This window comes from Hemicordylus capensis, chromosome 2 (assembly GCF_027244095.1).
Source record: "Hemicordylus capensis ecotype Gifberg chromosome 2, rHemCap1.1.pri, whole genome shotgun sequence".
Classification (NCBI taxonomy): domain Eukaryota; kingdom Metazoa; phylum Chordata; class Lepidosauria; order Squamata; family Cordylidae; genus Hemicordylus; species Hemicordylus capensis.
This window is the reverse complement of record NC_069658.1, coordinates 168,615,525-168,641,534: the sequence shown is the minus strand read 5'-3', so window position 1 is coordinate 168,641,534 and position 26,010 is coordinate 168,615,525. Positions and strand designations below refer to the sequence as shown.

At 47.8% G+C, this 26,010-nt stretch overlaps 2 long non-coding RNA genes across 2 annotated transcripts in view; one reads left to right on the top strand and one right to left on the bottom strand.

Annotated features, from left to right (window-relative positions):
• The window catches only part of LOC128342230 (uncharacterized), a 32,482-nt gene extending 19,482 nt beyond the window's left edge, over window positions 1–13,000 (bottom strand). Inside the window, exons 1-2 of the long non-coding RNA XR_008314848.1 lie at window positions 12,937–13,000; window positions 10,702–11,107 (exon numbers count right to left, since the gene is read on the bottom strand). This is a non-coding gene — a long non-coding RNA (uncharacterized LOC128342230). The remainder of the gene's footprint in view (window positions 1–10,701; window positions 11,108–12,936) is intronic.
• Window positions 9,557–19,876, top strand: LOC128342231 (uncharacterized). Its single transcript, XR_008314849.1, has 4 exons — window positions 9,557–9,638; window positions 15,122–15,169; window positions 17,514–17,570; window positions 19,479–19,876. It is a non-coding gene; the product is annotated as an uncharacterized LOC128342231 (long non-coding RNA).
• Window positions 19,877–26,010: the final 6,134 nt, after the last annotated feature.

The window sequence follows — 26,010 nt, the reverse complement described above, 5'->3', positions numbered from 1 at the left end:
AGGAGTTCTCTTTGCAGCCCGTGAACAGGATAGTGAAGTTGGTGGGGGGAGGCATTTGGCTTAGTTTAAAGTCACCTGTAGACTCACAATGTGGCCACTTGTCTTGCATCTGGTGCTCAGCCTCAAATGTTCTGCACAGTTCCACTTAGTGCTCTAACTAATGTCCAGAGACATCTGGCCTGGTGAAGTCCTTCGATATGCCATCTTCCCAACTTCTTCTGCCCAGCGCATACATGTGACCATGAGTATGGATGAAGCCGCTCGCTGCTCCTCCGTGGCGTGGCTCGCTTGTCCCAGCCCCCTCTGCAAGGAGCACGCGGGGCTGGGAGAGGATCGGGATTGGCCCCCGTCCACTTCCGGGGATGGGGCCGGAAGTCCTGAGGCCGCTAGCGTGCCTGCGCCAGCTCATTCTTCCTCCAGCAGGCAGAGGAGGTGGAGCTTGTTCTCCACCAGGCCGCGAGCACGTGGCCTGGCCCTTTGCGAGCGAGCCGGCGACTGGGGGCAAGGGCGGAGAGTCGGCCCATGGCTGGCCCAGCGCTTTCGAGCGTGTGGGTCGAGGTAGCCGGCGGGGCTAACGCCGGGTGCCATTTTGCAGTGCCGTGTGGCCCGACCAGCGCCGCCGATGGGACGCCGCGGCGGCCCGGCTTTAGGCGCCGGGCGGCTATTCTCTGGGTCCCCCTCGGGCCTTCCCTGCTGCCTGCCCTGGGGAGGCGGTGGCCTTGAACCTGCTTCCCTCCCGGACAGCGGGGGAGTGCAGGCGGGCGCAGGGCGCCATCTTCGACTGCCCTGCATGCTACCGGGGAGCTTCAGCAGCAGCACCCCATTGGGTGGCGGGGCCTGGCAGAGAGTCAGGCCTCAGACCCGCCCACACGTCGACATCGGCAGACCACACACCAACAGTGCGGAGGACGGCAAGAGCTGCTGGCTGGGCCCTGCCCGGCCCAGGTTTGGGGGACATGGTGCGGGCGGTTGGGTACAGGCTGGGATAAGGCCTGGGGTGGCAACATAAGGCCCTCACGGGAGACTCCACTTGACAGCGGTGGGCTGCGCGAGGGCTGGACCCTTCATCTTCGCCTCGTCCCCTTATTTCGAGTAGGGGCCTCGGTCACGCGCCCTCACCATCCCCGTAGTTCTTGGGGGCACGCCTGACCCCTTATTTCACGTGGGGGCCTCGGTTTGACCTCATCACTCCCCCAGCAGCATCCCGCGCGTGAGTGTGCACATCATGGCCCCTAAGAAGGCTCCGCCGGGGAAGAGTAAAAGGCCCACCACGGCGGCCAAAGCACGCCCAGCCCAGCCGGACTCCTTATCAGAGGATCATTGCGATGCGGAATTGGGCACCATTAGGGCCCTTATAGCGCGTCTGGAGGCAATCACGGGGGGGGGGAGCACTGCAGGGTGATGGAGGGGGCCCGTCGGGGGTGGCAGCTCCCAGGGAAGGGAATACTCCTGCCCCCGCCAACCCGCAAAGGATGACCAGGGCCGCGAAGCGGACTAAATTGATGCAAGGTTTCACTGACCGTCTAGCAGCGCTCGAAGCGGCCACGGCATCCGTTCTCGCCTCTGGTAGCACCAGGGAGGAGGAGGGAGCCAGCGGAGCTGGTGCAGCAGCGTCAGGATCTACAGCAGGAACGGCATCAGAGGACCAGGCTGGACAAGGTTATGAGTCTCCACAAGGGGTCTGGCCATGGGATTTGCCATGGAACCCCCCCGGCGGCCCCTTAGGCTGGTTCCCGGGCCCGATGACCTGGGCTTCCCCACACGCAACATGCAATCAGGTCTGGCAAGGGGAGGGTCAGTCGGGGACTCGCGCAGCACCGGCGCCAGTGCAGCCTGCCAGCAGCAGGAGCACCTTGGACGGTGGACCAGTCTCCTTGGGCGACCATCTGCTGCCACATGTGAAGGAGGGCATCTGGAACGGGGAGTATATAGATGTTTTCCAGCTGCTGTTCAAGGAGTCTGAGCCTGTGGGGAAGGATGGTGAGCTAGAGAGGGATAAGGAAAGGACCAGGAGAAAGCTCATAGAGTGGAATTAGAATAACTGGGTGTCGGGGTTCACCATATACATGGGGGTGGTCACGGAGAAGTACCTGGAAAGAGGCCCCACCCTCATTAAGTACTTCGATACCATCCATAGGGCATTCATGGATTTCGCAGGCAACTCCTGGGAGGCCTACAACCAAGCGTTTAGGGAGCGCGCATCCAACTACCCAGGAATCTCGTGGGAGAAGCAACATTCTGAGCTGTGGCTCAGAATCATGACCCCCTTCCAGGCCCCTTACCGGCGAACGCACCGAAAGTGGCCACCTGATTTCCAAGACCCCGGCAGCATCAGTGGCTCCCTCCGCCAGCACCCAGGGGGTTCAAAGTCCCCTGGTGTGTTGGGAATATAACAGGAGCGGGAAATGCATGAGGTCTCCCTGCAAATTCAGGCATGACTGCGGCTTCTGTGGGGGCAGGCACCCTGGCATTAGCTGCCCTCGCACAAAGGGCTTCAGAAGGGGTGGGGGGGCCACCGAGTGGGTGGGGGGAAAGGCCCCTCACCGACCCAGGGTGGCGGCTCTGGAAAGGGGCCCCACTCCAATTAAGATCTAGGTCCTTAGGGGGCTGCTGCGCGACTACCCGGACAGGGAGCGTACGCGGTACTTGGAAGCTGGATTCTCGGAAGGCTTTAGGATCCCGAGCCAGCTCCCGTGAGAATTTAGTTTGGCCAACAACCTGTGATCAGTAAATGGGATGGAACAGGTAGTGCTCAGGAAGATTAACAAGGAGGTGGCTTTAGGCCGGGTCCTAGGCCCGTTTGATGAGCCCCCCCCCTGCAAACACTGAGAATATCCCCACTAGGTGTAGTACCTAAGAAAGCTCCAGGAGAGTATAGGCTGATTCACCACCTGTCTTACCCCAGGGGCAGCTCGGTCAATGACGGTATATCGGCTGAGCTTTGCTCGGTCTGATATAGTTCCTTCGATGAAGCGACTGCAATAGTCCAGGCCTGCGGGCCTGGGGCATTGCTAGCCAAGTGCGACATTGAATTGGCCTTCCGGTTACTGCCGGTCCATCCCGACGACTTTGATCTGTTGGGGTTCACCTTCAAGGGGAAGTTTTACATCGACAGGGCCCTCCCCATGGGCTGTTTGGTGTCGTGCGCAGCCTTTGAAGCCTTCAGCAGGATGCTGGAGTGGGCACTGCACCGGAGAGCGGGGCTTAGCTCCTCAGCTCATTTCCTTGACGACTATCTTTTCAGAGGCCAGGCAGGCTCGGACCAATGCTCCACGCCACTGAGCACCTTCGTGGCTTGGGGTACCCTTGGCCAAGAACAAGACCGAGGGGCCGGCCACCAGGATCACGTTTCTGGGCATAGAATTGGACACACAGGGGCAGCTGTCGTGGCTGCCCTTAGACAAGCTGGAGGCGCCCAGAGCTCTCTTAAGGGCCTGCTCACGGGTCAAAAAGATCACCCTACGACAGCTGCAATCGCTGATCGGGCATCTTAATTTTGCCTGCCGGGTGGTGGCCCCCGGCTGCCCATTCTTGCGGTGTCTCTGCGATGCTGCAGCGGGCTGCAGGCTGCCACACTTTAAAATTAGGGTGACTGCAGCCATGAAGGAGGACATGAGGCTATGGTTGGGCTTCCTGGACTCCTTCAATGGGGTTTCCTTCTGGCGGGTGTCACAACTCCTGGAGGCCGACTTCCAAGTACAGTCCGACGCAGCTGGCGGCCTCGGCTTCGGGCTTTACTTAAGGGGCAGGTGGTGCGCGGAGTGATGGCCAGCTGGCTGGGCCGAGCGGGGGGTTACAAGGGACCTCACCTTCCTCGAACTATTCCCAATAGTGATGGCTGTCCACATCTGGGCGGACCAGTTTCGCAACTCAGCCACGCGCTTCTGGTGCAACAATATGGCAACGGTACAGGTCATCAACCGACAGACCTCCAAGTCGCCCAGGGTCATGAGGTTAGTCCGGGCTTTGGTGCTGGCGTGCCTGCAGAATAACATACTGTTCATGGCGCAGCACGTGCCGGGAGTGCAGAATGATATCGCAGACGCTCTGTCTCTTTTTCAGATGCAGCGTTTCTGGCAACTGGCTCCTGACACGCGCCCAAGGCCCGAGAAGATACCTGTGGGGTTATGGAGCCTTGGAGTGTAGAGGCACTCAGGGCAATCGAAGCCTCAATAGCACCTAGGACACAGGTAGCTTACAGCAGAAGGGTTGAGGCCTTCCAACACTTCAGATCGCGGGCGGGGATCGGTCAGGCCTGGCTGGCCCCGCCTGAGCATCTGATGCGGTACTTGGTACACCTCCGCGCAGGCGGGCTTGCAGTGAGCACCATGGCCGGGCACTTGGCAGCGCTGGCCTTTCATGAGAAGGCCAGGGGTCTCCCTGACCACTCGGGCGATTTCAGAGTCCGGCACATGCTGGAGGGCTGGCCAGGGAGTCGCCAGCCCAGCCGGATCAACACCGCCCCATTACACCAGACGCGTTGCAGTGCGCCGTGCAAGTCTTGGGGGGGGGTGCTCTTCCCCCCACTAGGTGATGCTCTTCCGGGCCGCGGCACTGGTGGTCTTCTATGGGGCCTTCAGGGTAGGGGAGCTGTTCCCCAGGGGGCCCCGTGACGCAGCGGGAAGAGTCATGCAGAGGCGTGACCTAGCCGTAGACTCAGCCTCAGTGGCGCTGAGGTTGCGCTTCTCTAAGACCGATCAGCGGGAGAGGGGGCACCTGGTTACATTGCACAGGGCTGATGATCCTCTCATGTGCCCAGTGTGGGCCCTTACAGCCTACATGGCAGCCAGAGGCGAGGAGGAAGGGTGCCTGTTTATGCATGCTAATGGCTGCCATCTGACCCAGTACCAATTCTGGGCAGTTATGAGGAGGGCCTTTAATGCTGCTGGGGTTTCCACGCGGCACCTGTCAGCGCACTCCTTCCGAATAGGGGCGGCCTCAGCGGCCGCCGGCCTCAGCTACTCAGGCACTGCAATCCAAGGCTTGGGCCGTTGGCAGTCTGCGGTTTACCACAGATACGTGCGCTGAGAGCGAAGCTCTCCCAACCCTCCCCCCGCCCTGCCCCTTCCATGCCGGCCCCCCCGTCTCACGTGCGTTCTCTCTCCTGCACAGGGGTGAAGTCTCTGGTGAAATCTCTGGTCCTGGGCCTGGTCCTGGGCCATTCCTTTATTTTCTGGGCCCTCAAGTGGGCGCAAAGCACGGAGCCGGGAACGCACCTGGGCCTGGGGCGTTGGGCCGACCCGGAGTGGCTTGGGCGGAGGGGAATGCGAAGGGCACAGCTGCTGCCGATGCTACGGGAGTACCTGGAGGAGAATCCGGCGCCAGATGTCTTGCTCTTGCATTTCAGGGGGAATGACCTGACCAACCAGTCAGGTATTTCACTTGCATGGCAGATCGAACAGGATCTCGGCGTGGTGCTGTCATGGTGTCCCGAGTTGGTCATTCTTTGGTCCAACATCACTCAGCGCAGGGTCTGGCGGGGGCACTCAAGCAGAACAAGGTGGGCAGGGCTAGGCGGGGGGTTAACGCAACGGTTGCACGCTTCCTGGCCTCTAATGGAGGCGGGTGCGTCCCGCATGACGACATTGTGTTCTCGCAGCCCGGGCTCTATCGAGGTGATGGAGTCCACCTATCAGACACGGGCTTGCGGGTCTTTATAGATGACCTGAGGCTGGGATTGGCAATAGTGATACTGGGTCTGTGGGGTACGGGACGTTAAGCAGGGCTGCTATGGCAGGTACAGTGCGGTGGAAAATGGCACCTGAGGTAAAGTACATTTAGGAGGGTGAGCTGATCCCTTGAGGCTTGACAGATCAGGGATGCAGCCCATGCCTCACTGCAGGTGGCATTTTCACCGTATGGCTGTGCAGCATCAGTGGAATGACGTGCTGTTAGTTAAATGCCTGACCTTAGGTCAGCGAAGAAGGGCACCTCCGCTACTGGCGGAGGACTCACCTGGAGCCAAGGTGCTATCGCCATGGTCTTTAGGAGGTGGCGGCCACAGTGGCTAGCCAATCCCAGCCCATACGGTTGTAACCAAAATCGAAATAAACATTGACCGTTCCACCATTACAATGTCTCCGCGTCTCCTTGGGGTCTTGGGACAATGAATGGGTGATACCACATAGGTCAGAACACGGGCAAACTTGTCCCCCTTCCTCATGTCAGTGTCCCAAGCAACATGAGCCTGGAATGAATGTGTCCTTGCTTGTGGACACAGGAGAAAGTTGTGCTGATACCACTGTGCTGTGACACAGGCACAGCTGTGCTGTAAGCAATGTGGACCAAAACTGCACAGGACAAAAGAGAGCCAAATAGATAGATAGAGTGAGTGAGTGAGTAAGTGAGTGGTGTGTGTGTGTGTGTGTGTGTGTGTGTGTGTGTGTGTGTGTACGTACTGCTTTTCGTAGGTTCTTTCCTGAAGGACGGAAATGTCCTTGAAGAGAGAGAGGGACAATGCTGTGGGACCACAGGGCAGACACTCTGTACAGTGCTAATTTTCCTGGGATCTGCTTTCCTGCTCCAGGCAGCCATTCATCTAATATTAAGCCTCTTAACCTTTCTAATTGTTCTCTTTCAGTGTCAGCTGGTTGCCTATTAACCTTTAAATCTCTTCCATAATGCGGTTATTGCTGACTCCAGCCAGTCCTGGCTCCAAAGCAGTATTACCTCCAGCAGTGAATTGTTTGCGCTCTTACTTGCCTGATCCGTCCCTTTCTTATTTTTTCTGTAATGATTATTCTCATGGTTAAGAAGCCGGTCTGAGCTAGAGTTTGCGGCATGTGGAGATGACTGGGTAGGCCTCTATAAATAGCCCTTTGTTAACCTGGCTTTATTTTATGGAGTTGCTAGGACTCCCTTGGCGCACTTCACTGCATCTCATTTGATCACATCCATTATTGATGCAGTTTCTCCACTGCACTATGAGATACTTTCTGTTAAGAGCAATGATCCTGTTGTCTCTGCTGAGTAACATCTCTGTTGCCTGGGTCACATTAAGAGAGTTTCAAAATATGGGAAAGCAATCCAGCTGAACTGAGGCAAGCTTACAGCATCAAGGTGGAAAATGTTTAAATTATTTTAATTGTTTAATTGATTTACTTTTGATTTTAACTGTTAATTGATTAAAATTGTTTTTGTTTGGTTGTAAACCGCCATGACACATTTTTGGCAGGGCAATATGTAAATCAAATATAAATACATACATACATAAATGGCAGCCAGCTAGCAGTTGTGCTCATGACTGAATGGGCAACAGTCACTGGATCAATGCACGCCCAAGTACAGAACGCCTTTAGTCAGGATCTCAGCTCCTGCTGAGGTTCACGGATCTTGTACTAGTCCAGTGGAATGTCGGGTTTTCTCCCCCTGAACAGCACATTTTCCGTCTGCTACTCCTGCAAACTGCTTCTCAAATGTCTAGGCCTATGGAACTAGTTTAACTTTTTTTGGTAATACTGGTCAATAACTGCTGGGAGTTGCTCACACAAAGGGTTTCCTGAGACACATAGTGAGGTCATTCACACAATAAAAAACTGTGTTCTACCCAGGTTTGGGAGCTGGGTCTGCTCCCAGTTGTTGGTTGTGTGGAAGCAAGGAAAGAGGAAAATCTGGGTAGACGTAATTGTGTGGAAACAAGGTAGGAGGAAAACCTGGGTAGCTTTTCTTCCTACCTTGTTTCCACACAATCACTTCTATCTGGATTTTCCTCTTACCTTGCTCCCACACAACCAAAAACTGGGAGCACACACAGCTCCCAAACTCGGATAGAACAGTTTTTGATTGTGTGAATGACCTCAGTGGGTGAGGTCCAACATACCACTTCTTTACCCTGAGATGAGACATAGAAATATCAACTTATGACAGAGGTGGCCCAAAATCTTTGGGCCCCTGAGATGAGGAGCCAAATGTAATGCTGCCCTACCCTTGGGGCACATTCCCCCCTACTGGGCTGCATTTCCTCTCATCGCTTTCCCCATCCTGTACTGGTGGTCTTTCCTTTCTCTCTCCCTGCTTCCAAGACAAAACTTCACCCCATCCATTCATGGCTGTAACAGCTGGCAACTTCAGATGCACTCTCCTCCTTCCAGAAGAGGAAGTTGTTCTATTGTGGATGATGTACCTCCCTGCCGCCCCTTCGCTGCTGTTGCTGTAAAAAACTCCCAGGAGTCCCACATCGTGTGCGCACTTCACGTCTCTGTGACGTGCACACGCGCAAAGGACTCCTGGGAGTTTTTTACAGTAACAGCGGGGAAGGGGCGGCAGGGAGGTATCCTGCCGCCCCAATTACTCCTACAATTACGGCGCCAGAGTGGGAAAGCGGCGGGAGGGGTAAGTAAACCCTCCCACCGCTCTTAAAGCTACCCCCCACCTGAACCAGACGGCCCAGGTCCGGACCAGTCCGGACCAGTCTGGAGGCATTTACAATGGCTTCCGGACCGGTCTGGGCCCATCCCTACTCTTCAATACCCTGGGCCCAAGATGTTCAGGGCTTTATATATTTTATTATTATTATTATTATTATTATTATTATTATTATTATTATTATTATTATCAATATCTGTGCTTTTATTTTGCCCAGAAACTAATTGGCAGCCAGTGTAGTTCTTTTAAAAAGGAGTAATGTGGTATTGGGTAGCCCCAGAGACCAATCTGGCTGCCGCATTCTGCACCAGTTGCAGTTTCCGAACTACATACAAAGGCAGCCCATGTAGAGTGCATTGCAGTAGTCAAGCCTGGATGTTACCAGCATATGCACCACTGTTTTAAGGTTGTTTGTCTCAAGAAATGGATGTAGCTGGCATATTGGCTGAAGTTGATAAAAAGCACTCCTGGCCACTGCCTCAAGCTGAGCTAAAAAAGAAAATAAAAGCTGTATTTCCCGGTTGTGGAGTGCTCACCCTGCTGGTAGCTTTGTGCAACAGTCTTTATTTGCATTTTGTGTGAGATCTGTCCACCCTGAAGCATTTTACCGCTGTTGAGCAGGTAATCTGGAAAGCACCCTGGAAAACAAACTGGAAAGATTGGTGTAATCCCCAAAACCAGTACTTTCTAAGTACTGGTTCATTCTGGTCCATAAATCTGGTCCATGTTCTAAATAAGTTTGGAAATGGGAGCAAGTTTCATTAATAAGGTAAATAAATGAACAACATACATTACTTCATCTTTGTAAGTACTCAGCGTATAGCAAAATCCTCACTCCCCTGATAATGTTCTTTGCCACCCCTGTGCTCCCCCAAATTAGTTGTTCCAGAGTTGCCCTTGCACTCTCACATGGCTCCATCCCAGTAACCCCCACCTTTTCCCCAGGCCATAGACCTGATCCAAACTGAGGAATCCAGCTGCTGCATTTTTTAAAAAACTATAGCACAGAGAGACATCTTGAACAGCATGACTAATTTGTCCTATATTAAACACACATATCCTGAAGATAGTTTTTCCAATAACAGGAAAAACACAAAGTGCTGTCAGCATCAGACCCCACCCACATCCTGAAGGAATGAAATCTGATTCCAAGAGCTGCCTGCTATTTTTGTTTGTTTTTAATTAAAGGAAACGTTTACTTTCCTCTTCAGAAGATGCAAAAACTGAAGGATTACCTGTCTGGATCTAAGAAGCTCAAAGATGGCCTTAAAAATGTGAGTGTGGAAAAGGAGTGTGTAAGAGGGAATCTTTTCTTTAGGGAATGAGGGGTGTGGGTCGCAAAGGCTGTACTGGCTTCCACACAACCAAAAACTGGGAGCACACACAGCTCCCAAACCTGAGTAGAACAGTTTTTGATTGTGTGAATGACCTCATGAAATATCTGAACCGGGGGCGGTGGGGGGGGGGAGATTAGGGTTGGTGCCAGCACAAGGCCCCTTGTGGCTGATTCTGAATGAATGAATGCAGTTTATTTTAGTCTATGCCCAGTAATTTAGCTGTCATATAAGTTAACTCAGGATGCAGTCGGTGAGACCTGTCACAATATCCCAGTCACCAATACTCAAAACTGCAATTGGGAAAACCGTGGTTGGTGAGGGATGACCTAAATTCACAAAGGCTTCAGACCCAAGGTCTTTCTCAGCTCTACCCGGAGATGCCTTACCTGCTAACTAAGCAAAGAGGCCCCTTCCAAAGTGGTGATTCTCTTATACTTAGCAGGGGGAGAGCAACAGGCTCTCCCCCAACCCCAGCACAGTATCCCTCCAGTGGCTGCTGCTGGTGTCTATCTTATGTTTCCTTTTAGACTGTGAGCCCTTTGGGGACAAGGATCCATCTTATTAATTTATTATTGTTTTCTCTATGTAAACCACTTTGGGAACTTTTGTCAAACAGCGGTATATAAATATTTGTTTGTTTATTTTTGTTTTATTTATACTTCCCATGCAAACTCTACAATTTCCCTTTGCTGTTCTACACATGAAAAAAACCGCCTTCTGTGAAAGCACATACACACTATTCCCCGATAGGCAATCTACATCTCTGATGCAAGACATGGAGGGAGACAAACTCTTCTCTACCCCCTTTTGAATGCTGTACATATAAAGCCATTTTCTACTCAATAGCCAAGGCCCCACACGACATGAGGAAGGGTTTGTGACAAAGAAGAGCTGCAATTGTTTTGATGTAAACCACCCTGAGCCTTTTTTGGAACGGCAGTATATCAATCAATCAATCAGTCAGTCAATCAAATAAATAGCAATGATAGCTGCCCCATACCTGATAACAGTTCCTTGTGGCTATCTCGAAAGAGTCACCCGGATGGAAGGGCATTTTATGAGTCTGTTGCTCAGCACCCCACTGGCCATCTTTCATTGTGTTGCATATAACCATCTGAACTTCATCAAATCGTAGGTTGAAGTAGAAGGCAATGTCATCATTCCCACACACAAGATTAACTGAAAATCTGGAATGCAAAGTGATCTTTTGGAACAGAAGCTCTGTGGGAGGATGAAGGCAGGGGAAACAGTTCGGCATAGCAGCAGCTCCACCAGAGAGGAATTGAGAGGCAAGATGGCAGGACAGTGGAGAAGAGGCAAGTCTGGGAGAGCATGTTAGACATCATGCCATATGGAGGCTGACTTGAAGAGACGCTGATAGGATGCAGCTTGTGAAGACTGATGACCTGAATGAGGGGAAAGGGGAAACAGAACTGTGGCTATTCCCCTGCAAAGTCATTACTTAAAGAATCACTTCCCCCTTTTGGAGTCTGTCTGCCCCTTCAGATCATCAGAAGACGCCCTCTCGCATGTTTTCTTGCCTTCTGAGGCTCATTCAGAGGAGATCTGGTTGCGGTTGCCACCAGCTTGGTGGGTGGCAATTCAAAACCAGGCCTTTTCTAGAGTAAGTTTTAGAGTTCTTATCAATATTTTAAATTGTTTTACACTGTTTTACACTGAATTTTTTAAACATTCAGTGATTCTTAGATGTGGAGTTATTTTTTGCCACAATTCTCTGATGTTAGTGCGATTTCAGCTTTTTTTTTAAAAAAAAAAACATTAAAAATCAATACATCACCCAGTTTTCTTGGAATTAAAAACACAAAGTCCTGCCATCCTCCATTACCTTTGTTCCTAATTTCAGAGCTCTCGGCTCAGCCATTACCACACTCTGAATTTTCTTCTCCTTTCCCCATAGATGGGTATGGTTTGGGGTTTTTTTAGAAGATGCTTTTGCACAATTGTGCTACTTCAGAAGGATTTCTGACTTGTTGTTTTCTTCCTTTTGCAATAGCAGGATTGTACAAAAGCACTAAAAATAATTTTAAATTTAAGTGGGGAGATCCCTGAGAAGCATGCATGCACAGAACCTGGTGCCTGGGCTTCCCACCAAATGACTTGGAGCACCATGGGTAAAGTAATGATACATGATGTAGATGCCCTGGCACAGAGCAGATAAAGACTGCACAATTGGCTGCGATCCATGGTTTGATGAGATTTTTTTGTGATTTGGGGGGGAGTTTCATAATTTTTGGGTTTTCCATGGTGGTTTTTAGGGGTTCCGGGCTGATTTTTTGGTGTTGTCCCTTACTCCTCTTGCTGGTTCTTTGTAATTTCAAGGGATTCCAAGTGATTTTGGGGTGGGATTTTTGGCTATTTGTTGGCCTTTTCACAATCACGATCCCCCTAACCCCCTGTTTCCAATGCCTTTTAATAGCTCACCAACTGCAAATTCACCAACCACGAGGTTTTCCCAGAACAGAATCCTTGCGGTTGGTTGAGAGATGACTGTACTGCCAATCACAGTAGACTATATTGACCTAGACTGACCAATGGTGTGACTCAATAAAAGGCAAATTCCTATATTCCAAACATGTAAGCAACAGCATAGGGTTGCCACCAGTCATTAACTATATGGTTTGTTCATCATTTGGGAGCTCAGTCCATAATAAGTTTACAAAATATAGGATGGGCTGGTACATCCAAACAATCTTCTCTCACTCCTATGCACATACAAAGCTGCCTTACTGAATCAGACCATTAGTCCATCTAGCCAGTATTTGACTCATAGCACTTCACCAAAGTCCTGCATGCAAAGTATGTGCTCGACCTCTGGCCTCACCCAGTTCTGCCTTTGATTTGAAAAATATGTGTTTGGAAAACAGAAGGACCACTTGAGGGCTACAGATCGACCTCCAGCCTCAAAGGCAGGATGCCTCTGAGTACCAGTTGCAGGGGAGTAACAGCAGGAGAGAGGGCATGCCCTCAACTCCTGCCTGTAGGCTTCCAGCAGCATCTGGTGGGCCACTGTGCGAAACAGGATGCTGGACTAGATGGGCCTTGGGCCTGATTCGGCAGGGCTGTTCTTATGTTCTTATGTTCCTAAGTAGCAATATATGACAGTAGGTGGAATATGGAGCATTGGATTGTGCTTCCAGGAGGGGAAAGGGATTAACAGGGCAGGGCAGTGACCGAAGGACAGAGGGAAAGAAATGGGAAGAGAGATTGGACAAACCTGCTCTTGGTATTGTGGGGGACCCAGCCTTTGATGGAAATAGTTTTCCCCTCACTCAGACCTTCCATAATGGGAACTGTAGAAACAACAGGAATACTCTGTGAGGTGAAAAAACAAGAAAAGCAAAGTTCACCACATGCTTGGTCCTATACTCTGAACTGGGCTAAAATCACCCTTGTACCATGGACGTAAATCTCTGACTATTATGGTTATTATAACTGAAACTGTTTTCACCTTAGAAACACAGGATCCCATATTATAAACATGGACTTTTGCCCTCAAGGCCACAGGGCGGAGGAGGTTTTTGCAAAGGCCTTGTTCAGATTGCAAGGAGTAGCAAAGAAGAGGGAATGTGGGGAACACGGAAGCCAGGTCAGCTTTTATGTGGCCTTAATTAACAGCAAGTTGAGCTGGCACCTTTAAAAAAAAACCCAAAAACTATTCCTTGAATAGCAGTCTGACACTGGAATTCAGTCGAGCCTTTTCCAGATGGCGGACTTACACGCAGAATAAAGTGGGTGAAAGTACAGCGAGTTATGAGGTAATATCTCTGCCGCATATAAGCTCAATAAAGATCATTAGAAGAAACCTGGAGGCCATTCACACAGGGCTGCTTTAATAGGGTTCCTGTCGGTTCCTTCCAATTTTTCCCCGTGCACTGTTCATACCGTCCACCGTTCAAATCTGTGTAGGGTGTACCACTCTCAGAGGTACTTTATGGTGAACATAAGAGCATAAGGAGGCCTTTCTTAAAGACTTGCTTTTTTCTTCTCTTTTTTTCTTTTTAATGTTTGCTTGTTGATCTTGCAGAACATCATTCTATGCACCTGCACTGGTGCATACATCAATATTCCGTGAGATCACCATGCAAATGTAAAAAAAAGAAAAAGTAAAAAGTGAGGCTTTGAGAAAGGCCTCCTTATGTTCTTATGTTCACCATAAGTTACCACTGGGAGTCAAACAGAATCAGGAAGCTTTTCAAAAGGGGGCGGGGGGGGAGAGAGATAAATTTTATTGAAAGCAGAAAACAAAATGAAACAAAATGCAGGTGCCTAAAATGACGTTCCGCAAGATCACCAAACAAATATTTTAAAAAAAATAAATGAAAAAAGTGAGGCTTCAAGAAAAGGCGCTCTATCAGCATGACCCCTCCATACACCTCAGAAGAAACACTGGTGTATATTGGATAGACAAGTATCTAAAAAGCTACTATAAAAAGTTGAACGTTTTAGCGCAGAGATAATCTGCAATACATAACAATGCGCAAACAGTGGCCTACTCAGCAGTTTCCAACTGTCTTGTTTACCCCCTGTCCCATTGTCCCACACAATATTATATGGGGCATAGTAAGGCAGAAAAACATGGCTAGAATGCTGTTTGTCCTGCTGCTGGACCACCAAACATGAAATAAACTTCTGCCCACCATGATGGTGGGTGGAGGGGAGGCCCTTGTAGCTGCCACTCATTGCTAGATGGATCCAGTCCTCCTCAGGTGTCCAGGTGTCCACAGCAGGCCCCACAAGGTGCTAAGCCCTCTACAGCTGCCTGGGCTCAAAGGGGCCCAGTAATCACAACAATACTGTCTAATTTTTAAAAAACCCCATATCAGTATTATTGATAACACCGCATCAGATGCATATATTAACCCACACAAGTCTAATCCATACTTTTTATCAATGCTGTAAAATTTCGTGTTTATTTTTCACAAGTTCATAGAGTCTGTCTAATCGTACAGGCAGCTGCACAAAATTTGCCTTGGATTGAACCTGGGACCTTCTGCATACAAAGTGGATGCTCTTCAAGCAAGGCACAAGCCTTCCCAGTTTGATGAAGGGGAGGAGTTAAGAAGAGCTCTTTATGCAGCCACGTGCATGCATGCACTCTGACCCAGTATACCAAGATCTCTGAACTGGGTCCAGAATTCCTCATTCCCCTGGTTCTAGGTTGTTTCTTCCACAGCTGACATCACTTTGGACCCAACAAGAAGGATGCTCTGTGTGTTCAGTCTGTTTTCATAGGCAGATTGTCCTCGAAAACATTTTGGATTTTGGTCAGATAGGACCAGCATATGTACCTCATTTCTCCTCCTTAAGCAAGGTCTTTTCCAGCCTCAAGTTCCATTCAAACTGCACAAAACCTTTGTAAGAAATGATAACTGATAAATGCATATTTCTGTGTATTTCAGGATCCGCCTCCTTACAGCCCACCTTTCAATGACATGGCAGCTTTCAGGGTGAGCATTTTTCCCAATTAGGGGTGGGGCTGGCAGTAAGTGGTCCTTTGTGTATAATATACATTTTAATATACCAAATATTTTTTTTAAAATACAGCAAGGGGCCGTTCACACAACCAGCCCTACTCAAGTTTGCAGAGCCCTCCCAGCTAGGGCTGCTCATGTGGAGCACCGGGATCACGGACTGATCCTGGTACTGCCCCACCAGGTACCCTGGATATTTCACCCAGGCTAAAAGTGAGGTAGGAGGACTCAGGGGCATATCTAGGATCGGGCAGGCAGGGCACGTGCCCCTGGCACCACTTGAAGGGGGGTGCCAATTTCTAAAATTAAATTTTTTTTAAATGGCTGCCAAAAACAAAATGGCCACCATGCATGCTCTGTGAGGCCCTAGGCCATTCCAGGCATTGCAGAGGCCATTTGAGCATGCGTGGTGGCAATTTTGTTTTCAGTGGCCATTTTTTAAAACAAAATTTATTTTTAAAAATGGCCACCACACATGCTCAAATGGTCCCTGCAAGGCCCTAGAGGCCAGTGGGGGAGGGGGAACCATTGCAGACCCCACACACACACACACAGCTTTTAGGAAGCCCTGTGAAAGGGCTACAGTTAAAAAATTTTTTTTTAAATTAATATAATATAAGTCACTTACACATATTCAGTTTGGTACTATGTACAGAGAATCAGGGCTTGTGAATACTGAGCTGAAGCTTATGAGCTAGGATTGTATTCATTTGCTCTTACTTTGCTTCTTGTGATAAGTGAGTTAAATGTGATGTCTTAATAATATGGCTATTAATGGTGAGTTTGTCTTTGAATCAGTGTGAAATCCTTAGTATTAAGGCCCACTGGGAGTTTCTTGCTCTCTTTCTCTCATTTTAACTGTCTTTCTGAAATACTAGAATATATTCCAAGCAGTGACACAGTTTACTCTGCATATCCTTTAATTATTTTCAGAGTATCTGGGAAAAGCCAAATTCTCCATTTATTTTTAAAACTGATGTAATAGTGATGCTACAATGCATAGTAGAGAATTAGAGAGGCACTTCTGTTTAGTTTTCCAAGTACACCTCCACATAGTATTTGGGTATTTCATGAGCCCCAGCATACTGAAATTCGTAGTTTTCCGTCATTTTTTGGTCTGGCTACGTCCACTGCTAAATAGTTTTTGAAATATTAAAAGATTAATGAGCTTGACTTGTATTTTTCAGCTGATATTATAATAAAGTTATCTGAAAGATGGGTGTCAGATGCTTCGACAGGGGGCGCAATTTCAGTGCTTGCCCTAGGCGCTATTTTCCCTAGATACGCCTCTGGGAAGACTCGCACACGAACCCTCCCACCTACCCCACTCCATGGTTGTGTAGCAGCACAGACCGGCAGCAGCCCCAATCAGGTTTCTGGCAGCCCATCCTACCATAGAGGCCGGGGGAAGGAATGTCCCGACCTCTAGAATTACTTCAGTGCACCGCGTGAGCATTGCGGTGCATTGTGGGCTTTCTAGAGGCCAGGCGTCTTTCCTCTGGCCTCTCTCTTGCCACGCTGCTCTCCACAGTGGTGATTGTGTGGCCACGTGGTAAGAGAGGAATCAATGGCTGGTCATGTGGGGGAAGGTAAGAACTCTCCTGCCTTCCAGTGTTTCCTCTAAGGTGTGCACGTGTGCGCATGCTCACACTTTTTTTTAATGTCCACTCAGTTAATTTTAGATCCTGCTCAGGTTTAATCAGGAAGGTCCCACTCTGCATGCATGTGCACACACACTGCCTTGATACTGCCGCCCAGAACAAAACTCATTCTGCAAAGAGGTTAAACAAATTAGAGAGAACACTGCTGCCTTCCGTATACCGCACTCCCAGGCCCCAGGATAATTGGTTGTGAGAACGACCTCCAGTGGAGTCGGTTGCTGCCAAATCGCTTGGTGGCTACCCGGGGATGGGCCTTCTCCATTGCTGCCCCTGGACTATGGAATGTGCTCCCTCTTGAAATAAGAGCCTTCCCTATCTCTGGCAACTTTTAAAAAGGCACTGAAGACACATTTATTCACCCCGGCTTTTTATTTGATTTATGGTTTTAATTTTCAATGTTGGTTTTAAATGATTTTGAAGTTAATGATTTTAATGTTTAAATGATTTTAATTGTTTAATTGATTTAATGTTTTAAATGATTTTAATTGTAAACATCCCAGAGACATAAGTTTTGGGCAGTATAAAAATATGTTAAATAAATAAATAAAATAAAAATGTTAGCTAATTAAAAGTATCTTAGTCCAGGTCCATAGTCCTAGTCCATAGCTTATTGTAAGTTGAATTTCCAAAAATCTCGAATATAGTTCTCTGTGTTTCAGGTTCTGGATCTTCCCCCTTACAGCCCTTCTGATATCAGTGATACCACAGCCATCACAGTAAGTACAACTTCTTGTTTTATTTCTGCTGCTCTCCTAGGTATGTTAGGGCTGGGGCAATTATCAGCCCTGGTCCTTTATATAAGATATACATTTTCCTATAGCAATTTATTTTAATACAGCAATTTCTGTACAGTGTACTGTTTTTGCCTGCTCTGAATCTAAATAATGGCTGGTTTTTATATTTCCAAAGAGAGAGCAGCTATAGCTTCTCACTCTGTCCCTCCCTTGGTTGGACATGAAATATTTTGTACCTAACAAAAATACCTCCATGTCTATTACTGAGGGATCAGTGGAAAAGATTAATAATACAATTAACATCAACTTTGGTGGTGTAAGACGTGGTTAAACCCTGAGTCTAAGAGTTAGCTATGGATTTATTGTGCTCTATACTACTGATTTTTAATTGTATTATTTTGTTGTGAACCATTTCGCATTGTCCATTGCAAGGATAGCATATAAACCTTTCTGAAAATCAATTTTTTAAAATTGTTATATATTTGGAAGAATTTGTTTGATTGTGAGCCCTTTGGGGACAGGGAACCATTCTATCTATCTATCTATCTATCTATCTATCTATCTATCTATCTATCTATCTATCTATCTATCTCTACGTAAACCACTTTTGGGAACTTTGTTGAATAGCAGTATTTACTAAAACGCAGTAGCAAATATGTAAATATTTGTTGTATACACAATCCTGCCACTGAAATAAGTGGAATGCACTACATTTTACTCCAGAATATGCTCAGTGAGAATTTAAATAATTTTTAAAAAAATCTTTAAAGAAATTCTGTACTTCCCAATGACTACAAATACCAAATTTTGCATGAAGAATCCTGCCACTGAAATTAGCTGAATGCACTGCTTTTTGCACTAAAATATTTATTGATTGATTGAGGCCTGAGAGACTTCCTGTCCTAAGAGGTTCTATAGTCTGTTCTCAGAGAGAGAGAGAGTAGGGGAAGAAATCTTCAGTTTCTTTCTTTCTTTCTTTCTTTCTTTCTTTCTTTCTTGGAAGCCTTTTAATACATGTGAGATTACATATATTACATTCCAAGCCAGTTCTGATGATCATCAACTAGGTAGGACAAACATCCTACCCAGTTTCAGGAGCTGTGCGTGCTCCCAATGACTGTCTGTAAGTAAACAGCAGGGTAGGAGTGGGGGAGTGCTCATCTGTGAGGGTCCCCTGGGTAGGATGACTTTTTCATCTTACCTCGTTCAATTGCTGGGTGTGAACAGTGGGTAAAACGGTGCTGTCCTACCCAGTCGGAGCTTCACACATGAGCACTCCCCCCTCCTTGTACCCTGTTGTTTACTCACAGTTGATCAAAAATCGGGAGTGTGGCCAGCCCCCGAAACTCGGTAGGATGCTTGTCCTACTGAGCTGATGATCACGAGAACAAGCCTTCCTTCTTTTGTATTCACATGTTTCCAACTGCATCTTGCTGCAGAAATGTGTTGGACTGGATAAATATATATTTGATAGCCCTGTTTTGCTGGGGGTGATTTCTTCATCTCCTAATATTTCTGGGAACCCTGAAGCTCACACAAGCTCTAAGAGTGCAACACTCATCAGAGTGCCATCTTGTGCAAGATTGAACCACCCAAGATTAATCTCATAGGTCACCTGAGGATGCTGGCTCCATCCTCTGCTTTTTCCACTGCCCAGCAGCATAGAGGAGACAGAAGGCTGCACTGAGAGAATATGGAGGGGGAAGAGGGGAGAGTTTGCACCACCTTCACAATTTGCTCCCTAAGGTGTGGCTGGGCCACCACCACACAAGCTCTGGCCCTCTTTCCTTTTAGCAGTCTTCTGAAAACTCATCTCTCTCCCCACATCCTAGCTTTCTGATCATCTGGTACTGACTTCATTCTGCATTCTTTATCTCCACCTCTCCCCAGGAAGAGAAACAGAAGTCAGAATGATTAGACGGTTGGACTAGAACTGAGGAGACCTGAACTGAAATCTCCATTCAGCCATGAAACTCACTGGGTGAATCTGGGCTGGTCACATCTCTCAGCCCAACCTACCTGACAGGGTGGTTGTGACCACATACGCTGCTCTAGGCTCCTTGAAGGAAGAGCACATATAAATGTAACTAAATGAATTTTGTCTACTGGTATGTGACTTTTTGAAAATGGCAGCTTCAGGAGCCCTAATGGGTTGAATGACGGGACTGAGATGTGTCTCTTGGCCTCAAGGGATGGAGTGCAACCGAAATGAATAAAGCAAAAAATCTGTATCATATCAATAACATCAGTATTTAGCAGATGTTTGAAGTGTGTCTGTACTCATTTACAGTTGCTTTGAATACATATAGATTGTGAAAGTTCCTTCAGCATTAAAAAGTGCTATATAAATGATAAAATCAGAAAAGCTGTGTGTGTGATCTGTCATTAATTCTCTTGAATAACTTTTATGAAATCTTTATAATTTCTATATAATGAAATACAAAAAGAATTTATTATTTATACCTACGATGTTAATAACATCCACACAATCTGCTGTAGATAGTATTGATGTCACTGTTTTCGTCAAACAGTGTTAGTAATGTCTTGCGTTGTCTCATGTCCTTCCCCGTGGCCAAAATGGCAGCCACTGGTAGAATGCTCCTGCTCTTGCTGCTGGCTGCCAAGAATGAAAGAAACCAGCAGCAGTAGTTACGAGTTCATGACTTGGGATTTATCTATCTATTTATTTAACATATTTCTATACCCCGCAAAACTTGTGTGTCTATATATGCAATTTACTTTAGCTTAGTGTGCTATTTTAATTGTACGTTCTTCTGTGTGTGCTCCGCCTATTCAGCACCTAATTTTGACAGTGTTCGGGATCGTTGTGAACTATTGTGCAGAAACCTGTTAAATCAGTTCTTGCTGTTTGATTCCAGGGAAATCAAGAGAAGAGATGGCTTCCCAGAACTCTTTTGCCCTGATGCTGACTTGTCTTTGGAGGCCTAACTAGCCTCCGTTTCCTTCTGAAAGCTGTTTGGGATTTGGGGTTTAAGTTGAGGGCCCACCTGCTGTCTGAGGTGTGTGGAAAGGGGTTGACCTGGCTAGCTATGGGCCCTGGGCAGGTGAGTGTCACATGGCACCCTCAGCTCTCTCCTGCTATTTGTGCTTCAGTTTCCTACCTAGGAGGCAGAATGGGGGCTGTAAATTGAGTAGAGCTGCGGCATTTAGTCAAAATCTATATAAAAATTAAAAATTACATCTATTTTTAAAATTAACTGCAAGTGAATGGGAAACTAATAGGTCCTCTGATTAACTGAGCAATAGTTTAAAAAACATGTATCAATGCCTGTACTTATGAAGCCAGCAGAGGGCAGTTGCCATCTTAAAACACAGGAACAGGATGCCTCTTTTAAAACAGAGGAAATGTGCTTATTTTCGTCCAAGATATTGTTTAATTCAGATGCAGATTGATGCACATACAACTTACTGATCAGTTCTGGCATGCACAGAATGATTTGTGGTCAGAACATTCCCACCATGAACCCTGGTTCCGTTCCAAGTCATCCAAGCTCAGAACACAATGCCCTTCAAATGAAGGGCCTGGAACATAAGAACATAGGAAGCTGCCATATACCGAGTCAGACCATTGGTCCATCTAGCTCAATATTGTCTACACAGACTGGCAGTAGCTTCTCCAAGGTTGCAGGCAGGAATCTCTCTCAGCCCTATCTTGTAGATGCCAGGGAGGGAACTTGGAACCTTCTGCTCTTCCCAGAGTGGCCCCATCCCCTAAGGGGAATATCTTCCAGTGCTCACACATGTAGGTGGACCTGGTTAGCAAAGGGGACAAGTCATACTTGCTATCACAAGGCCAGCTCTCCTCTTTATTATGAGTTCAGAACGGAACGACCCCGTTCTAAGCTTGGAATACTTGGAAAGTTCTGAGTGCCATTCTGGAATCCAAAATGGCACTCTTCTGGCCTATGTGCACATATGGCAGCCATTTGTGTGGTCAGCAGAAGCCAGAAGAGCACCATTTTGGATTCCAAAATGGCACTCAGAACATTCTGATGGATGTCCATTTCGAGCTCAGAACAGAATGCAAGATCCATTTTGTGTACATTCCCTACACACTGACCTTGGAGTTAAGCCCCATTGAATATGGTGGGACATTTCTGAGGAGACTAGATAGAATTGCTCTACACAGGTGGCCCTTCTATCAGATGAGGTGAGGAGGTAGATCCTCAGATAGAGTGGGTGCCAGTGAGGCAGCAAGATGCCCTCTACTTTAAAAAAAATGGGGGGGGGGGTTGCATGCATGATGGGGTGGTATTTAGTGCCCTGCCTCAGATGCACAGATATCTTGATCCACCACGGTTGCTCTGTAATATATCTTCCACTGGGTGGCAGCCCTGGTCATGTGGCAGTAAGCTTGAATTGTCCCCTTTGTTAAGCAGGGTCCACCCTGACTTGCATTTGGATGGGAGACTATGAACCTTTTTAATTGATCACATTTTGTTTGATCCAGAGGCAGTGTGGGCTTTATACACACTTGGTTTGCTCTTCTGTCTTTTCTCCATGTGGCTTTATTTTGTTTTTACTCTCCTGCTAAAGCCATGGCACTGGGGAAGAGAGAGAGTCCAGTGCTTGGGCTTAGCAAAAGGAAAAGGAGGAAGATTGGAGAGGGAGTCCCATTTGTGGGCTAGTGAGAACAAGGGAAAGAGTAAGGGGCCCAGGAAGACGAGCGTAGGGGGAAACTTAAAGGGGAATGCATCCCCTGCTTCTCAGCCTCTTCTATTCCAGTGGGTTGGAAAGAAGCCCTGTCTGTGTGGTGAAAACAGCTCCTCCCCTAATACCCGCACGTTCAACACAGCAGAAGCAGGTGTTCTTTTATTCCACTTCTAGTGCCGATTTGGGGGTTCATTCATGCCAGAAAAGCAAGGATTTCCACATGCATCATGTGTTCGGGCAGCAACATCCTTCGTGGAAATCAGCACTGATGGCTCAGCCTGGTCAGAAGCCAAACCTGTTGAAAGCTGCATGTGCCTAGCCTAGGGGTTTACTTGGAGAAGGTTGAGGAGGGTCTGATGGTGTTGGAGGGTTTAATTATTCCATTTTCACTGGCAGCTTAATGACTCCATTGTGATAGACACAAACTTGTGGAGGTTGTGGTACCAGAGACCCAAGACCTCTGAAGACTTGGGGGATGTAGTGATCAGCCACCTCTCTCTAAAGAGTTAACTGTAAGTGAACCCTGTCCGACTGACAGGCTGGTGAACTCCAGGGTTCAGCCAATCAGCACACCAAGTGGGTGGGACCTAGAGAGCCATTGGCAGGAAGAAAAGAGTCTCTTTGTGAGAAGAGGAACACATTTGGCCAGGGAGGATGGCTGCAGGAAGATGACTGCAGCTCTTGGAAGACAGAACTGCAGGGTCTTGATTCTCAACCAGAGTTTGGTAAGTCTGATCGCACCATGCGTCACTTTTTGAGTGACAGTGGGCTCAATGGAAGAAGATGACCCAGGAGGACTCCACTGTTGAAAGAAAACATTATAAAGCCAGACTGGAATTTGCTAAAATGCATATTGACAAGCCACAATGCTTCTGAGAGAACGTCCTTTGAACAGATGAGACACAACTGGAGCTTTTTGGCAAGTCATATCAGTTCTATGTCCACAGATGAAAAAAATGAAGCTTTCAAAAAAACCCAAAAGAACACCATACCTACTGTGAAATATGGAGGAGGCTTGGTGATGTTTTGGGGATGCTTTGCTGCGTCTGGCACGGGGTACCTTGAGTCTGTGCAGGGAACAATGAAATCTCAAGACTATCAAGACATTCTGGAGAGAAATGTACTGCCCAGTGTCAGAAAGCTCTGTCTCAGTTGCAGGTCATGGATCCTCCAACAGGATAATGACCCAAAACACACAGCTAAAAGCACCCAAGAATGGCCAAGGACAAACCATTGGTCTATTCTGAAGTGGCCTTCTATGAGCCCTGATTTGAATCCTATTGAACATCTATGGAAAGAACTGAAACATGCAGTCTGGAGAAGGCACCCTTCCAACCTGACACAGCTGGAGCAGTTTGCTCAGGAAGAGTGGGCCAAACTACCTGTTGACAGGTGCAGAAGTCTCATTGAGAGCTACAGGAATCGCTTGTTTGTTAAAGGTTGTGCAACAAAATATTAGGTTAAGGGTCCCATCATTTTTGTCTATGCCATTTTCATTTGTGTTATTATCTGAAATATTCTGTTGCATCAAAACTCTAAAGCAAAGTCTGATTTTTGTTAAATGTAGAATAAACAATGATGGGTGCCAATTACGTTTGTCAATTTCAAGTTATTTCAGAGATAATTGTGGGTTCTTCTTTTTTCGTGGAGGGATACCAGCACACTTGTCCACATACATACATGGGTATAGAGAGGGAAATGGCCATATTTAGAGGAAATCTAGCATTCCTGTGCAAAGCTCAAATGTATAGAAGATAAGCGCAGATGTATACAGTATCATCCTCAACAGCAGTAATAAGTAATAACACAGTTTTCCTAGCTTTGCTGTACTAACTTATAGCGGGAGATGAAACCATTTTCTAAACAGATTATCAAACTTACTGGTAAACTCCTTATCTGCCAACTGAGGTTAATATTTTGTGCTTCAAAGTGGGCTTTTTCATCCATGAAAGCTTATGCCACAACAAATCTGTTTCGTCTTTTAAGATGCCTCTGTGTTTGTCTGCTGCTGTAGTCTAGCATAGCTGCCTCCTGGGAGATGCCATGAAACAGATGTCTTGAACAGCCAGCCTCACCAACGATGACCACGTGCTGCAGGTGACCTGCCTGCTCCTTTGCCATTGTTGTACGCCAGAGTAGGAAGGAGCCCTTCAGTTTCTTGACGAAGTCAGACAACAGCCAGCCTGATAGTGCCGGAGTCTTTGGAGCAACAACAATGCCCTCTCTGTGCTCCCAGATCAGCCGCTGAGTCACAGCCTAACTCAAGTCACATGCCCTTTACTCTGAGCAGCATTTGATGCACAAGAAGAGAGGCTGCATCTCCCTGGCATTTTTCACACAGGGCTTTTAGTTCGCATCTCCTCCCAAATGGAGGCGTGCGTTCACATATCAGCTAGATTTACCTCGGAAGTCCCTGAGAACTATCAGGGAGCACTTGACACATGATTCAGGTTTCTTTACTGTGCGTCAGAGTATAGCCCAATTTATATCCAGGGTCAGCCGTGGAGGGAGTCATGCGGCAGCTTGGGTGCTGCCTTCGCCATGGCGCCCCCAGCCCCGCCCCCTGCATCTGATGTCAGACGCATGGAGTGTTTAGCCACGCCCTCCACATCTGATGTCAGATGCGGGGGCGTGGTTTCACTCCCAAATGGGGCCACAAGGCTCCGTTTGGGAGCTCAATCGACCAGCGCTGCCTTTGGGAGCGCCGTTCCGGCCGCGTTGCGAATGCAGCACTGGCCAATCTAGCTCCAAAACGGGGCCACACAGCACCGTTTGGGAGTGAAATAATGTCCCTGCATCTGATGTCCGATGAGGGGGCATGTCTGGGGCACAAGGCGCACCCCCTGATAGGTGGTGGCCCGTGTTCTTTGAATCTGTTCACCCAATGGTGGCTCTGCCCCTGTCCAGGGTAAAAAAAACAACTCACTTCTTGCTTTGGTTTTTGGGGGCAACTTTGAACTCGCAGTAAATTCAGGTGGTAAAGCCTGCTGTGTGGAAAACAGCCGTTCACTGGTCGTTGCTGCCATTGTCTATTTGCCAGCAGCATGGAATGCTTCTGAAATTATCTGTAACTTAGCTTTTCATTAGTCTGATTAAGGCAAACCTGTACCTGAGGTGGGGATGGAGGGCTAGGGTGCCTTCCCCTAATCAGTTTGGTTTTTTTTAAAACAAACAAACAAATTTATTATGGGAAATTTAGAAAAAATATAACTAGACAAAGTGACTCTGTGGGAAAGCCTTGGAAAGAAGAAGGGCCTCACATAATGGCTGATGATTTCTCACATAGAACTTCTGTGTGTATGCAAGATGGGAGAGGGATTCTTTGAGATATTATTTTAAAAATAACGGAATGTTGCTTGCACTTAGGATGGATAGGGGCAATTTATCTGATATATTGTAGCATAATGGAATGTAATGAGACTGTGGAGTCTTGGGACTACATTTCCCAATAGCCCCTGCTGTGACCTGTCTCTCCGACCTAGGGAGGAGGGTGGTCTTGCTGGAAAAAGGAAGGAAAGCCGGGAGAGACCGGGAAAGGGGACTATAGCATGGGAGCAGGTCTGTGGAAGCTAATAAAGCAGTAGTGGGGACTCAGAGGTTGAAGAAGACTCGTGCAAGCAGTTTAGAAACAAAGGTAGCTGGGCCCTGGGATTGTTGCTATGCAAAATGACTTTGTGGGAAAGGCCTCGGGGGGAAAAGAAAGGCCTCGCATTGTTCGGAAGCTGGGCAGGCCAACTGTGGAATGGAG